The sequence below is a fragment of the Cynocephalus volans genome, chromosome 9 (assembly GCF_027409185.1).
Source record: "Cynocephalus volans isolate mCynVol1 chromosome 9, mCynVol1.pri, whole genome shotgun sequence".
NCBI lineage: Eukaryota > Metazoa > Chordata > Mammalia > Dermoptera > Cynocephalidae > Cynocephalus > Cynocephalus volans.
Window position 1 is genome coordinate 91,710,437 of NC_084468.1, and position 16,240 is coordinate 91,726,676.

Here is a 16,240-nt window from a genome sequence, read left to right on the forward strand (position 1 = left end):
CCCAAAGAGACCCACACCAAGACACATTATAATCCAACTGTCAAAAGCCAAAGACAAAGAGAATGAATGTTGAAAAGAGCAAGAGAAAAGTGATTCGTTGTGTACAAGGGAGTCTCAAGATTTCCAACAGATTTCTCAGCAGAAATCTTGGATGCTAGAAGAATGATATATTTAAAGTTCTGAAAGAAAAAAAAACCTCAAACAAGAATTTTATATCTGGCAAAACTGTGCTTTAAAAATGAGGGAGAAATAAAGACATTCCCAGATAAACAAAAACTGAGGGAGTTAATAACCATTAGTCCTGTGCTATAAGAAATGATAAGAGGAGTCTTTTAGGTTCAAATAAAAGGATGCTAGAAAGTAACTTGAAGCCATGTTAAGACACGAAGATCTCTGGTAAAGGTAAGTGCATCAGCAAATATAAAAGTCAGTATTCTGGGCCAGCCTTGTGGCTCACTCGGGAGAGTACGGTGCTGGGAGCGCAGCGGCACTCCCGCTGCGGGTTGGATCCTATATAGGGATGGCCAATGCACTCACTGGTTGAGCGCGGTGCGGGCGACACCAAGCCAAGGGTTGCGATCCCCTTACCGGTCACAAAAAAAAATTTTTTTTAAATAAAAATAAAAATGAAAGTCACTATTCTTGCACCTTTGGTTTGTAACTTTTAATTTTCTGCATGATTTAAAAGACAAATGCATAAAATAATTATAAATTTATGGTAATTAGTGTACGATGTGTAAAGATGTAATCTATGACATCAATAATAAAGTGGGGTAAACAGAACAGCATAGGAGTAGAGTTTTTGTAAAAGATTAAAGTTGAGTTGGTATCAATTCCAAAGAGATTGCTATAACTTTACATATAACATATAGCTGTATGTAATCACCATGGTAACCACAAAAATAATCTATAAAATATACACAAAAGGAAATGAGATGGGAATTAAAATTTGTTATGCCAAAAAAATCAACTAAACACAAAGGAAGACAGTAATGGAGAAAAAGAGAAACAAAAGGCAATAAGGCATACACAACCAAATAACAAAATTGCAATAGTAAGTCCTTTTCAACCAGTAATTACATTAAATGTAAATGGATTAAATTCTCCGTTCAAAAAATATAGATTGGCAAGATGGGTAGAATCTAAAATAACAAAAAATAACAGGATCTAACTTTATGATGTCTACCAGAGGCTCACTTTACATCTATGGACACACATAGGTTGAAAATGAAAGAATGGAAAAAAATATTTCATGCAAATAGTAACCAAAGGAGAGCAGGGATGTGGGAGCTGGCAGGTTAGCTTGACTGCTTAGAGCACAGCCTATAACACCAAGATCATGGGTTCAGATTCCTGGGCCAGCTGTCAAAAAATAAAAAAAGCAGGGACGAGTATACTAATGTCAGACAAAATAGAATAAGTCAAAACAATTACAAGAGGCAAAGGAGGATACTGCATATTTATAAAAGGATCAATTCACAAAGATGTAACAATTATAAACATACCAAACATCAGAGCTCCAAAATACACGAAGGAATACTGATAGAATTGGAGAAAAAAATAGATGGCTCTTCAATAATAATATGAGACTGTAATACCCTATGTTTAACAACAAATAGAACAACCAGACAGAAGAGCAATAAGGAAATAGAGGAGTTGAACAACACTGTAGACCAATTGTATCTAATAGACATATAGAGAACACTCCACCCACTAACAGCAAAATACACATTTTTCTCAAGTACATATGGAACATTCTCCAGGTTATACCATAAAAAGTCTTAATAAATTTGAAAATATTGATATCATACAGATTATCTTTTCCAATCATAATAGAATGAAGCTAGAAATCAAAAGAAGTAAAAATGGAAAATCCCCACATACATGGAATTTAAACAATATACTCTTAAATAACCAATGAGTGATAGAAGAAATCACAAGGAAAAATGAGAAAATATCTTGAGAGAAATGAAAATGAAAGCACATTATCCCAAACTTAAGCAGAGAAAGCAGTGCTGAGGGAAATATATAGCTATAAATGCTTACATTAAAAAGAAGAAAGATCTCAAACCAACAACCTAACTTTATAATTTCAGAAACTAGAAAAAGAATAAATTAAACCCAAAGCTAGCAGAAGGAAGGAAATATAATTTAAAGCAGAGATAAAATACAGAATACAAAACTAGCGAAAATCAATGAAACCAAGAGTTGTCTCTTAGAAAAGATCAACAAAATCTTTAGCTAAAATGATACAAAAAAAAAAAGAGAGAGAGAAAAGACTCAAGTGAAAAAAAAATCAGAAATGAAAGAGGGGACATTACTACCAATTTTACTGAAAAAGGAAAAGATTATATCACTAGTTGCCAGGGGTTAGGAGTGAGGAAGGAATGAATAGGTGGGGCACGGAGGATTTTTAGGGCAGTGAAACTACTCTGCATGATATTATAATGGTAGGTACATTATTATACATTTGTCCAAACCCACAAAATGTACAATACAAAGAATGAACCCAAATGTAACGTGTAGATTCTCAGTGATAATTGTGTCAATGTAGGTTAATCCATGTTAACAAATTTACCACTCTGGTGGGGGATGGTGTTATCTTTTGTAGATTCCTTACAATTACAAGTTAATGTTATCTGCAAATACATATAATTTTACTTCTTTCCAAAAAAAAAGAATAGAGCCCAGAAATAAACCTTCACATTTACAGTCAAATGATGTTCAATAAGAGTGGCAAGACTATTTGATGGGAAAAGGACACTTTTCAACAAGTAAGGCTAGAAAAGCTCGATATCATGCAAAAGAATGAGGTTGAATCTTTACTTTACACCATATACAGAAATTAACTCAAAATGGATCATATACCTAAAAGTAAGGGCTAAAACTACAAAACTCTTAGAAGAAAACATAGGGGGAAAGCTTTGTTACACTGGATTTGGCAATAATTTCTTGGATATGACACCAAAAGCATAAGCAACAACAATAAAAAATAGATAAATTGAACTTCATCAAAACTAAAAATTTCTGTGTGTCAAAGGATACTATCAACAGTGAAAAGGTAACCCATGGAATGGTAGAAAATATTTGCAAATCATATATCTGAGAGATTAATATCCAGAATATACAAAGAACACCTAAAATTCAACAAAAAAGCCAACAACCCAATTCAAAAATGGGCAAGGGACTTGAATAAATATTTCTTCAAAGAAGATATAAAACTGGCTAATAAGTACGTGAGAAGATGCTCAATATCATTAACAATTAGGGAGACGCAAATCAAAACCACAATGACGTAGCATTTCACACCCATTAGGATGGCAATTATGAAAAATAAAGAAAACAGAACAAAAACCCCCAAAATAACAAGGATCGGTGAGGATGGGGAAAAATTGGAACTCTTGTACATTGTTGGTGGGAATATAAAATAGTACAGCTGTGATGGAAATGAGTATGGTGATAGTGGTTCCTAAAAAATTGAAAATATTATTACCTTATGATTCAGCAATTCCACTTCTGGGTATACACCCAAGATAATTGAAAGCAGGGACTCAAACAGATATATATAGAGAGAGAGTTGTGTTCACAGCAGCATTATTCACAATAGACAAAAGATAGTAACGACTCAATTGTCCATCAACAAATAAATGTATATACAAAATGTAATATATACATAAATAGAATATCATTCAGCCTCAAAAAAGAAGGAAACAGCTGCTACAACATGGACAAACCTAGAAGACATTATAAGTAAAATAAGCTAGACCCAAAAGGACAAGTATTGTGTGATTCCACTTATATGAGATACCTAGAGCAGTCAAATTCACAGATAGAAAATAGAATGCTGGTTGCCAAGGGCTGGGAGTAGGGGGATATGGGGTGTGTTTACTGGATAGAGTTTCAGTTTGGGAAGATGAAAAATTTCTAGAAATGGATGGCAGTAATGATTGCGCAACAATGTGAATGTACTGATTCCATTGAACTGTACACTTAAATATGGTTAAAATAGTACATTTTATATATTTTTTAATCTTTTTTTTTTTTATTGTGTTTTGGGTAGCTGGCCGGTATAGGAATCAAAACCTGGACTTTTGAGTTATCAGCACCACGCTCTAATCAACTGATCTAACTGGCCAGCCCCCTATATTTTATCAGAATCTTGAAAAACAAACAAACAAAAAAATCTAAATTGAAAATGTGGTAGGCTCTGCCACCACAGACTTTAAGTAAGTCCCTTTGTGCCCCTTTCTAAACATATTAACCCCCAAAATCCTTCTAATGTTTTATCATTTATTTAAACCTTTAGTAGGGTTGGCTGGTTAGCTCAATTGGTTAGAGCGTAGACTGATAACACCAAAGCACCAAGGTCAAGGGTTTGGATCCCCGTACCAGCCAGCTGCCAAAAAATATATAAATAAATAAAACTTCAACAAGTATTTATTGGACATTAACCATGTGCCAGGCACTGTTCTATACACTGGAAATAGTTTAAAAAATAAAATTCCTGTGCTTATTGGGACATTACATCATAGTGAGCACAGGAGTTTACATCATAATGAGCATGGGAATTCTAGAGCAACTAATGCCTGAAATCAACCTCTACAGTGATATGGAGCAGTCAGCTCTGCACAGCCAAGCAAAAGTGGCATTTGCGTGATATGAACTAATTTCATGATTATTTTCAGGATTATAATGGCCCTCCAATGCCAACTCAGCTGAGCATCTACAACATGCAAGGCTTTGTGGTAGAACCACAAAGAGGTTTGAAAATAAGGATAAGTACAGCTCAGTCCAAGCCCCTACAGGCTTCCTTTTAAGTACAACTGAAGGTTAAGAACATCCCACTCAAAGAGTACTAAGGTACCCGTGGAAGAAGATGACACTGACAGTCAGTCCTAGTATTTTCAAGTCAAGGCACAGAACTTTCAAAGGCTACGGTCTCATCTCCCAGGCAGTAGCAATATTACTTACATATTTGCAGCTTAGGAACTTCCTAAACTAGAGGCTTAGTAAGGATATTACTAATCACCAACATTGACAGAGAATTTTACTCTAGGCCAAACATTGATCTAAGTGCTTTACATGTATTGAACTCTTTCAATCCTCACTAACCGTCATTTAACTGTTATCTTCACTTATAGTTGATAAAACTGAGACATAGAATTTAAATAATGTTCTCAAGATCACAGAGCTAATACGTGGCTCCAGAGCCTGGGAGAGAGTCAGACAGATGTGAGGAGTTCTGTTTTATCTGGGCAATATGATCTTTGGCTGACCAACTGCAACAGTCAGAGGCCCAGTAGGTCAGCCTTTTGCCCTGCTGTCCAATTTTTAAAAGAGCTCCCAGGTGGCCACATGTATATTAGCCTCATCTAGGCCTGTCAGCAGAGTCCTGGGGATCACATTAATCATAAAAACTGGCTAAGAAACACTATTCACTATTCCTGCATTCCCTGGCCAAGGTGTCTCAGTCAGTGAGAAGTGGTGGGTGGGAGAGAAAGACAAGAACAGGAGCTCCGACGACACAGCTTAGGATGGTAAGCACATGTCACATACGTATTATAACTCTCCTAACTGGGTTGTACACTTCTGACTCTCAAAAGCATCAGTGGAAAACATTACACTGTGAGGTGACAACACCTGGGATCCTGCTCTGTTCAGTGCTTCCAGCTCTGAATGACGAAAGCAAAGCAGTGTGGGTGTAGGTGGGCGTGTCTGGTTCCAAGCACATGTCAGCAACTGATGTCACAGAGCCTCGCCTATGCCTCGGTATATTCAAGAGAGGTGAATCACGCGCTTGCATGGTCACCATTCATAACGAGAATTTTAGAAGAGGGAAAACCCCCAGGGTTATACAGAATGATACTCTCCAACGGAACAACAGAAAGACCAGAAGCCACTCGCTGAATCTAACCGTGAGATCTTTCAGGGAAAAGAGGGCCATTCAGCTTTTCTGAGTCACTATTAATGTGAGCCATCTGGAAACAGAAAGAATGACTCAAGAGAGCACTACCTATCCTGGAAATGGGGTCGATTCAGGGAGGGTGGGGTAAGGGTCGTGGGTGAGGCTGAAGGAGGAAGAAAGAGATGAGAAGCACATTTCCTCAAAGTTGATGTTCTCAATTATTCAGTGATGACACTGGCATTCTCAGAAGGCCACACTCAAAACTGGCAGGGTTCCATCTGGCTCAGAGACGAGCCCAGAAGTAAACCAACGTGCCCTCACAATCCAGTGTGTACAGTACCCACGTTTGAAAATCAGGAATAAAAACTGGTCTGGCTGGTTAGCTCAGCTGGTTAGAGCATGGCGCCGATAACACCAAGGTCCAGGGTTCGATCCCTGTACCAGCCAGCTGCCAAAAACCAAAAAATAAAAAATAGAAAAAACTGGGCTAGGCAAGAAAAATCTTCCATCTACTTTCTCTTCTATCTCACACACATGGACTCAATATGCCAATAATGGCTGTCAGGATTAATGAGAGAACTGGGGAGGGAGGGAGAGGGAGGCATAGGCACTAGGAAGTCTACAAGTTTAAAACTTCCCAGTAGAGAAAGGGAGCTATTCCTCTTCCTCCTCCTCCTCTCTCTATTACTTGCTATTCTGTTAGAAAAGAATGCTTATAAAGTCTGACTTGGGCAGTAAACAATTGTTGGACAAACCACTTCTCTTGAGGCTGATTAGACCCCCAGGAATATGTGTCAATCATGGTCGTCTTGAGACCCAGGGGCAAGACTATGCTCTGTGCATGAAACAAGAGTCTAACCTCAGAGAAAGACCAGCAGCTTTGTAGTCGACAGACTGGGTTCAAATTCTGGTTCTGCCATGTCTGAACTTGAACTCAACCTTTCTAAGCCTTAATGTCCTCAGTCTGAAAATGTGAAAAATGATGGCTATCTTGCAGATTAGCAGAATTTAAGGACATGATGTACTTAAAGGGCAACACATAGTAAAAGTGGCTTCTTTTCCAACATCAAATAAAGCCTCCTACACCTTCCTGCCTTGCATTCCACCCTGCCAGAGAACAATCAGAACCAGATAAAAAGTTTCATCTAGACTTTATACATTCACATTTCGTGTTTGTTTTGTTTATATTTTTCCCCACTAGGAAAAATAAAAAGCGACAATAGGAAAGAGAGAGAGGTGGGTGTGAACACAAGTCTATCACAATGTGTAGCTCCAGCTCTCCTGGGGCATTCAGCAGGTGGCCTCTGAGACTGCCAGTTCTCCTCCTGGCATGTGAACTGGACAAACTTGACAGGGGAAGGGACATTCATTTTCATTTCATTGGGATCTGGGCATGTTTATGCTTACCTTCAAGGAGAGGGAGGTCATGTTCCTGGTGCCTTGAAAATGGCAGCACAGATGTAAGGGCAGAGAAAGCAGAGAGCCACAAAGCCAATAACCTGTTTCACTCTTAGGTGTTGATGACATCCAGGGCCAACAGCTTCATGGGCATGCAACCAATGCAGTCACACAGGCCCCATGCTCAAAGGGATTTCAGGCTCTGTTGTCACCCTCTTGAAATTCTTAATAACTTTTAATTTGTATTTTGTAAGTGATGTCTGATAGGACAATGGGAAATGTGCTGAAAATGTGGAGCCTGGCTTGTGCCACTTCCCAGGGATGGGTTCTGGGCTGCCCTTTCTCCACTCCCTGGTGCCCCGGCCCCACCTCTGCAGGGTGGGGAGATGGGCTGCATCAGGCAAGTGCGCCAGGAGGCATCTCCAGGCAGAACATTGCTGAGGCTGGCCCACCCCGGGCTAGCAGCACCACGGTGTATCGCGAAAGCAACTGGTCAGGATCTGCATCTCGACGGGGGAAATCCCACCCCCACACATCCCTGATCCAGGTACCAATACCATCCTGGCCTAGAGGCTAAAAGATCCTTGGTGTTCTCCTGTGTCATGGGTTGGGGTATGGGCTGTGGGAAGGGAAGGAGGCATTCCTGGCTAACTTCCCCAGAGCCCACACTCAGCCAAGGCACAACTTGGCTGTCTGGGTGCTAGGGGGAATCAGAATCTGTCGTGCATGGCAGGTCATAGCCCCTGGGTACCTGTGAGGGTCTGCACTTTTCCCTTGAATATCCTCATGCCCAGGTGCCTGGAAATGGGGGGATCTTCCCTCTTCTAACCTTCCTGAGTCTGGCTTGTGTTTCTCCCTTCTGGCCAGTTTTAGGCACTCTTTGAGGGGGATGAGCCACAAAATTCAAATTGTGTAATTTCAGTGATTCTGCATATGAGATGCTCTGATATTTACATTTTAAACTTATCATTGCACAATATAAATGTGAATGGTTAAATTCATGCTAATAGTTTAAAATTTTAATTTTTCCTTACTTACAACACTAAATAGCAAATAGAAAATACCACATCAAGAGGGAGACCATGTGATGGAGTTTGGATGTGCGGTCCCCTCCAAAACTCATATGGAAATTTGATCTCCAATGTGGCAGTGTTGGAAACTCATTGAGTCATGTGGGAGGATCCTTTATTAATGGATTAATGCTCTCCCTGGGAGAGGGGGGAGTAATGAGTAAGTCTCACTCTATTAGTTCCCGCAAGAGCCTATTGTTTATAGGACCCTGGCACCTCTTGCTTCTCTCTCTTGCTTCCTCTCACCATGTGATCTGCTTGTACCCGCCGGCTCCCTGCCACTTTCCGCCATGAGTAGAAGCAGCCTGAGGCCCGTGCCAGATGCTGCTGTTCCAGAATCGTAAGCCAAATAAACCTCTCTTCTTTATAAATTACCCAGTTTCAGGTATTCTGTTACAGCAACACAAAACGGACTAAAACACCATGTAAGAAAGTTTATGTGAACTTTTAATGAGCATTTTTTTTCCTGCTTTTTGAACTAAGAGCCTCAAATTTTCACGTTATACTGGGTCCCCCAAATTATGTAGCCACCCTGATTAGATCATCCATTCACAGAAGTACTCAAGACCTTTTAAGTGTAGGTATCATTTATTCATCCTAAGATCTCCTTAGAATGAGTAAATAATACTTTTTCCATGCCTCTGAGCTCATCACTTATCCATAATTATTGTTTTTTAAAAAATTTTATTTTGCGTAACTAGATCATAAATTCTCTAAGAACAGGGATGGTACTTTATTTACCTTTTATCTAATTCCCCCTAAATCTACTGCAATGCTTCAGATAAACAATTCTCAATTAAAATTTGCTGTATGGCTGAAAATCAGGGAAACAAGTGTTTGAAATGCCTCAAGGAGCTTATCATATTGATATAGAAAATAGAACTCAGGAAAAAAGATAAACTCAAACCTTCCATGTCCAGGTTTCTCTCCTGAGCTTCAGGCCTGTAGCTCCAACTGCTTGCTGGATAATCGTCTTCATTTGAACGCCCCGTGGACATCTCAAATTCAACATATCCAGCTTATCTCTCTTATCTACCTTCCAACAACACCTGCTTTCCTTCTCCTGGAGTTTATATGTTAGTAAATGGTTCTACCATCCACCCTGTTACTCAAGTCAGAAATTTGGGTGTCACGTGTATCTCTTCTTCCTATCCCCGAAATCAACCAATCTTCAAGCCCATTTATTTATTTACTTACTTATTTATTTTGGCAGCTGGCTGGTTAAGACCATTTATTTTACTTCCTAAGTATTTCTTGATATTTACTTTTTAATCTCTTCATTTCCTTCACATTGCCTCTACCCCAGTTCAGGACATCACCATCTATTGCATGGACTACAATTGCCATTGCAGTCTTCAGCTTTTAACCTTTGCTTTCCCCCACTCCCATTTAATTGATATGATATCTAGAAATATTTGACAAGTTGATTTCATTATATTTCATTGTACTGGTGAACTGATATAAAAGCAGTTTCTGAATAGAACTGTTTTAAGTAAAATTCCTCAAAACCACAATGAGATCTCACTTCGTACCTACTAAGGTGGCTTTAATAAAAATGTTTTCAGTTAAAAAAACAGAAAATAAGTGTTGGTGAGGATTTGGAGAAACTGAAACTTGTGCATTGCTGGTGGAAATGTAAAATGGTTCAAGCACTGTGAAAAACAGTTTGGCTAGGTTTAGCTCACAAAGCTAAACATAAAATTATCCTATGGCTTAGCAGTTCTATTCTTAGGAATATGCCCAGAAGAAAATGAAAACAGGGATTCAACCAGATACTTGTACACCAGTGTTCATTGCAGCATTACCTGCAATAGCCAAAAGGTGGAAACAATCCGAGTGTTCATCAACAGATGGATGAATAAAATATGGCATGTACATACAATGGAATATTCTTTAGTCATAAAAAGGAATAAAGTTCTGATACATGCTACAACATGAATGGACCTCAAAAACATTACACTAAGTAAAATTAGCCAGACACAAAAGGACAAATATTATATGATTCCATTTATAAGAAATAACTACAACAGGCAAGTTTACAGTATCAGAAAGTAGATTAGAGGTTACCAGAGGCTAGGGCAAGAGAAAAGTAAGGAGTTATTGCTTAATGAGTACAGACTTTCTGTTTGGGGTGAGGAAAGAGTTTTGGAAACAGTGGTGATGTTTACACAACACTGTGAATATAATTAATGCCATTGAATTGTACACTTAAAACTGGTTAAACATGGTAGATTTTGTTATATATATTTTACCACAATAAAGAAAATACAATTCTTGCTAAAAATAACATCCATGTATACTAAAGCAAAAAATCTTTATATGGATTGTCTGAAATTTAAAATTACATTAGAATAATTATTCTTGGTATACTTTTGTGTTGTATTCACTTTCTGAGGTGTACATACTTTAACAGTGTGTGAATGTTATTTTTATGAAAAATGTATTAAAATTACCTGAAATTCTTTTTCTTTTTTTTGACAGCTGGCCAGTTCAGGAATCAAACCCTGAACCCTAGGGTTAACAGCACCATGCTCTAAGCAACTGAGCTAACCAGCCAGCCCTGAAATTTTTTTTTTTTTTTTTTGGCAGCTGGCTGGGGCAGGGATCCAAACCCGTGACCTTGGTGTTATAAAACTGCACTCTAACCAACTGAACTAAACTGCCAGACCCTGAAATCTTCTTTAAAGTTGAATTTTGTGGTTAACAAGTTTGAGTTGGTACACCTTCAATGAACTCTTCCTTGTAGTCCATAATACAGTCAGTCCTCTGTATAAAAAATATTTGAAAAAAAAACTCTATCAGTACTGAACATGTTAGACTTTTTTCTTGTCATTATTCCCTAAAACATACACTATAACTATTTATATAGCAGTTACATTGTATTAGGTATTATAAGTGATCTAGAGATGATTTAAAGTATATGGGAAGATGTGTGTAGGTTATATACAAAAACTACACCATTTTGTATAAGAAACTTGAGCATCCATGGATTTTGGAAATTGTGGGAAGTCCTAGAACCAATTCCCCAAGGATACCAAGGAATGACAATATTTTTCATTGAGAAAATATTCATTATAGTACATGATAAGCCCAGACCCAAACTGAACTTTGCATATTGAAACTATAAAATATAGTCAAATATCTTCAGATACTGTCTTTTTGCCACCCCTTGAAGTGCCTTTCTTTGATACATATTTTTACATAACAAATTTTTCCAAAAAGTTGCCTCTTTTTATGATCCTTTTGAATGTTTAATCAAATTTAGATGCTAAAAATCATTAGCCTTCTCTATTTTTCTCTCATTTTGGCACAGAATACTAATTTATCCAGTTAAAAACAGGAGCTCCATGGGCCGAGCCCGTGGCGCACTCGGGAGAGTGCGGCGCTGGGAGCGCGGCAACACTCCCGCCGTGGGTTCGGATCCTATATAGGAATGGCCGGTGCACTCACTGGCTGAGTGCCGGCCACGAAAAAGACGAAAAAAAAAACAGGAGCTCCATTACAAGAATCTTCCCACAAATCAAAATATTGCAAAGCAGAATTTAAAACTTCAGAATGAAATCTTACATGCCACTTAAGTTCTCAATATTCCCATTCTTTCCCTTTTGCAGGGATAAATTTGAGTGTCTTCCTATTTCTAAGGTTCCCTCCCCCCCCAATAACTATGATTTGCTAAAAACTTACATTTTGGGGTGATCCATTTATTAAATGTTTCCATTAAAAACTCCCAACTTATTTTAAACAAAATGCAATCAAAAGGTAAAGGAATTATCTACAAAAAGTTTTAGCACCACTATAGGTCAGTTAGGCTGATATAGACTTCTCCAAAGGCTCAGACATTTCTAAAATCCACTTGTTGAAGAGGAGCAAAGAAAAAAACAAGTTGTGTCATGATAAAGTGGTTTTGTGTATTCAACATTATCAGCATCATAAACTCCATTGTTTAGTTTTAAATATATGTAAAATATATTTCTTTGATATAGTCACAGTTCTAGCTACCCTGTGAATATATTAAAATGTATTTAATTGGTAGAATACAGCTTGTTTAGCTGCAATTATAAAGTGTGTGTACACCACAAACAAATCCAAGTAGGTTTCAGCTCCATAAGTAAGTTAATCTAGTATAAAAACAATGTTTATACATGTCTTTGCTTTCACAAAATTTGTATTTATATTATCATAAAATAATTTCTTGTTCAAAGTTGAACTTCTTTTTAAAGTAAATTTGCAATAGCATTCATGATAATGCCAACCGAATGAACTTCCAAAAAAGGTTTACTTTGATTCCATGAATTGGATTTTTTTTTTAAAGCACCACTATTGGAGTTGATTTCTATTTGAAGCATTTGATAATACTGATATAAAACTGGCATCACATAACTGATTGAGATTTTCTCTTCTGTTAGCGGAGCCAATATATTGAAAACTTGGGATTAAAGATGAGCAGAGTAGTCATTTGATCTAGTGAAAAGTCATGTTTCCTAGAGTGATAAGGAAATGCACTTTCTGTATCTGTAAACATTAAATTTGTATAGTCATATACAGTTTTCTTGTAAATACTAAGCTTTTAAATAGATGATTTTTCAGCAGATTTCTGGTTTCTGGTTTTCATTTGGTTAACATATTATGCAAGTTATCCAGTCAACATCAGCTTTCTCAAGAAACAATAATTCAGTATTTAATTTTTTATTGAACATGTGCTTTTCATTTTTTAACTCATGGCTGCTGAAAGGGTTTATTGCTAAATAAAAGAGTACCATCGAACAATAAAATTTTTAAAATAATTGTAGATTTACACCATACAATAAATGACAAACCGCTGTAGTAAGTATTGAGATTTCTGTCTTTATGCTCTACAGCAAGACCACCCAACTTCTATTTCCTGCTCCATTATTTCATGCACATTTAACATTTACTGTTCCTTTTTTTCTACTGATCATGGTGGTTTCCTGCGATTTCAATACTTATCCAACCACTAACCAAAACCTAACCTACGTGTAGTTACCTCCTAAGTGATTTGATTGTGAATGCTCTGCATTCTGGTTTTTTGTGTTTTTTGTTTGTTTGTTTGTTTTATTAAAAGATGACCAGTAAGGGGATCTTAACCCTTGACTTAGTGTTGTCAGCACCACGATCTCTGAAGTGAGCTAACCGGCCATCCCTATATACGGATCCAAACCCATGGCCTTGGTACTATCAGCACCACACGCTCCCAGGTGAGCCACGGGCCAGCCCCATCTGCATTCTGTCCTTGAAAGGGAGGTGCCTTTCAGAGTTAGCTACATGTTAAGTTGAGAATTCTGTTCACTGACATACATCTTCAACACTTCAAAAAGAAACCCTAGTAGAAGCTAGAAATATAAAGCAGAGTTCTTAACTTTTTTATTTTTTAAATAAAAATCTGGGCTGGCCAGTTAGCTCGGTTGGTTTGAGCATGGTGTTATAACACCAAGGTCAAGAGTTTGGAACCCCATATTGGCCAGCCACCAAAAAAAAAAAAAAAAAAAAAGGAAGGAAGGAAGGGAAGAAAGATCTAAAACAAATGGTGAAATGGACATAACACTAGAACAGGCAAATCACACTGCTTGGTTATCCAATTTAGTATCCTTTCCTCCTGAAGCCAGATTGATGCTTCTAAAATGCAAATTTGATTTTATCCTTCCCCTTATTACAATTCTTCAGTGGCTCTTGATAAGATAAAGTTTAAACACCTTGGGATAGCCTAGGACACCCTTCATGATATGCCGCCCCCTCATCTCTCACCATCCCTGTCTCACATAGTAGAGTCCACCTGCTTAGAATCAGAAGGGAAGAAGTATAGGGAATACTAACTCTATTTACTAGTCCAAGAAACTATCCTGCCATGATTTCCTTGCAAAAGCTAAGATCTCCCGTCTGTGGGTCTGGCCCTTCCTTCAGGTATCAGCCTAGAGGTAACTTCCACCAGGAAGACTTCCCCTTCTGAATGGCCAGTCTGGGTAAGGAGTCCTTCCTATCTGCCTTCAGGATGCCTCCCCCTCATAGCACTTACTTTGCTCTGTTATAATCTAGCCCATTCTCTTCTCTGATCCCCACCTGACTATAATGTCCAAGAAGACAGACACATGTCTCGTTTACCATTATATTACTAACATCAGATACAGTACACATAAAATACATAAATGACAATAAAAGACAGTATATCAGTGCCAAATTAGAATCGAGAGACAATAACCACTGTGAGTACAAAGAAGTAAAAGTGCTCTTTAGATCCACTAGATTTCACTAAAGATATACTTGCTCTAGGTCCCAAGGAGCTCAAATAGGAAGGGTCAGAGTCAGCGTTAGAGTTAAGCTTAGGATTAGGTTTAGGTCTAGATGCCAACAAAGTGGGGTTCCTACAACACATAATGAATGGAGCAACTTATCTAAAGGGTATATGTGAGGGCTTGGAACAGAATCAAACAGACTAGTGGAGACCCCATTGTAAAAGGTCTTGGATTTCATGCCAGGACATACTTACTTTATCTTGTAGGCACTGGGAAGCCATCGAAAATTTGTGAGCCAGTGTTTCACAGTATCGCTAACTGGATTAGTTTTGCTAAAGAACAAACTGGGTATCCTGAAGCTCTACATTTACAAAAAATACGTCCTTAATTTAGACTCACATCTGGGTCTGCCTTCTACAGCCACAGTCAAACTGACAGAATCAAAATAAAACAGGCAATGAGTTTCAGTAGATGTCCCAGAGATTCCTAGGAAGACAAACCATACCATCTCAGTTTCATTAGAAAGATGCACATGGTGATAACATCTCAGTACTGGGAAGGGACCTCAAATCCTTCTAGTAATGGAGCTTGATCTAGCTCATATTAGCAGTGATATTTAGACTGGTTTCTCAGATATGAATTTGAAAACTCTTGTTATATAAGTATACATGGAATGTTCTCATCTACTTGTCCTTTACTCTGAAGGCTAACTTCCTCTATCAGTCACCTCTTACCAGTTGAATGGGAGCCAGCGTAGAACAGTAGACAGTTTCTCTCTCACACACCGGGCCAAACTACGTGACTCAGAAGTGAATTATGGATTTAGTACAAACCTGTCGCCAGCCATGTTATTAAGTACAGTGCTCTAGTAATGTCTGTCCCACTCCCTGTGCCTTCATCCTCCCCTCCCACTGACCTGGCTGCCTTTCATTTTGAATTGAAGCACCCATTATAGGAATCCAGAACGGCTCTTTCTCCATTAACTCAAGCAACATTTTGTCACATACTGTGTGGCTGGTTGCCCATATGTATCTATCTTTCCAGCCAGAACACAAGAGCACATGTGGCATCTGTCCCTACAAAGTACAAATGCACGTGACAATTTGGGTGGAGTTCACTTAGTCAATTCAAATGGCAAATGGGATAAAAAATGGTAAATTTCACAGTTAAGCAGTAAAATAATAATAGCACCCTGTTATTTAACTGACATGGCCAACAATTCTGTCTTGAAAACACGCATCTGACAATTTTCTCTTCCACCCAAGGACATTCACCTTCCATAGACACAACCAATAATTTTACTCATCTAGAGACATAGCCAGTAATTTTGTCCTCCAGTCTCTGGATTGATAATTTTTTCTTAAAGAAATGAAGCTGACAATATTGTACCCATCAGTCATCACCAAAACTTGCCACAGATAAGATAATGTAGTTTAAATATTTTTCCTACTTTTAAGATAGCAGATTTTACCAAGGCCAAATGGTTCAGATTCCCTTACTGGCCAGCCACCAAAATAAAAAAAATATATACTAGCCTTTCCCCCAAACTATTTTTTGCTAACCAGAATAGTTTGCTTCTCACACAAGAATGAGTAATTTCCCATAGCTTGCTCATGCAT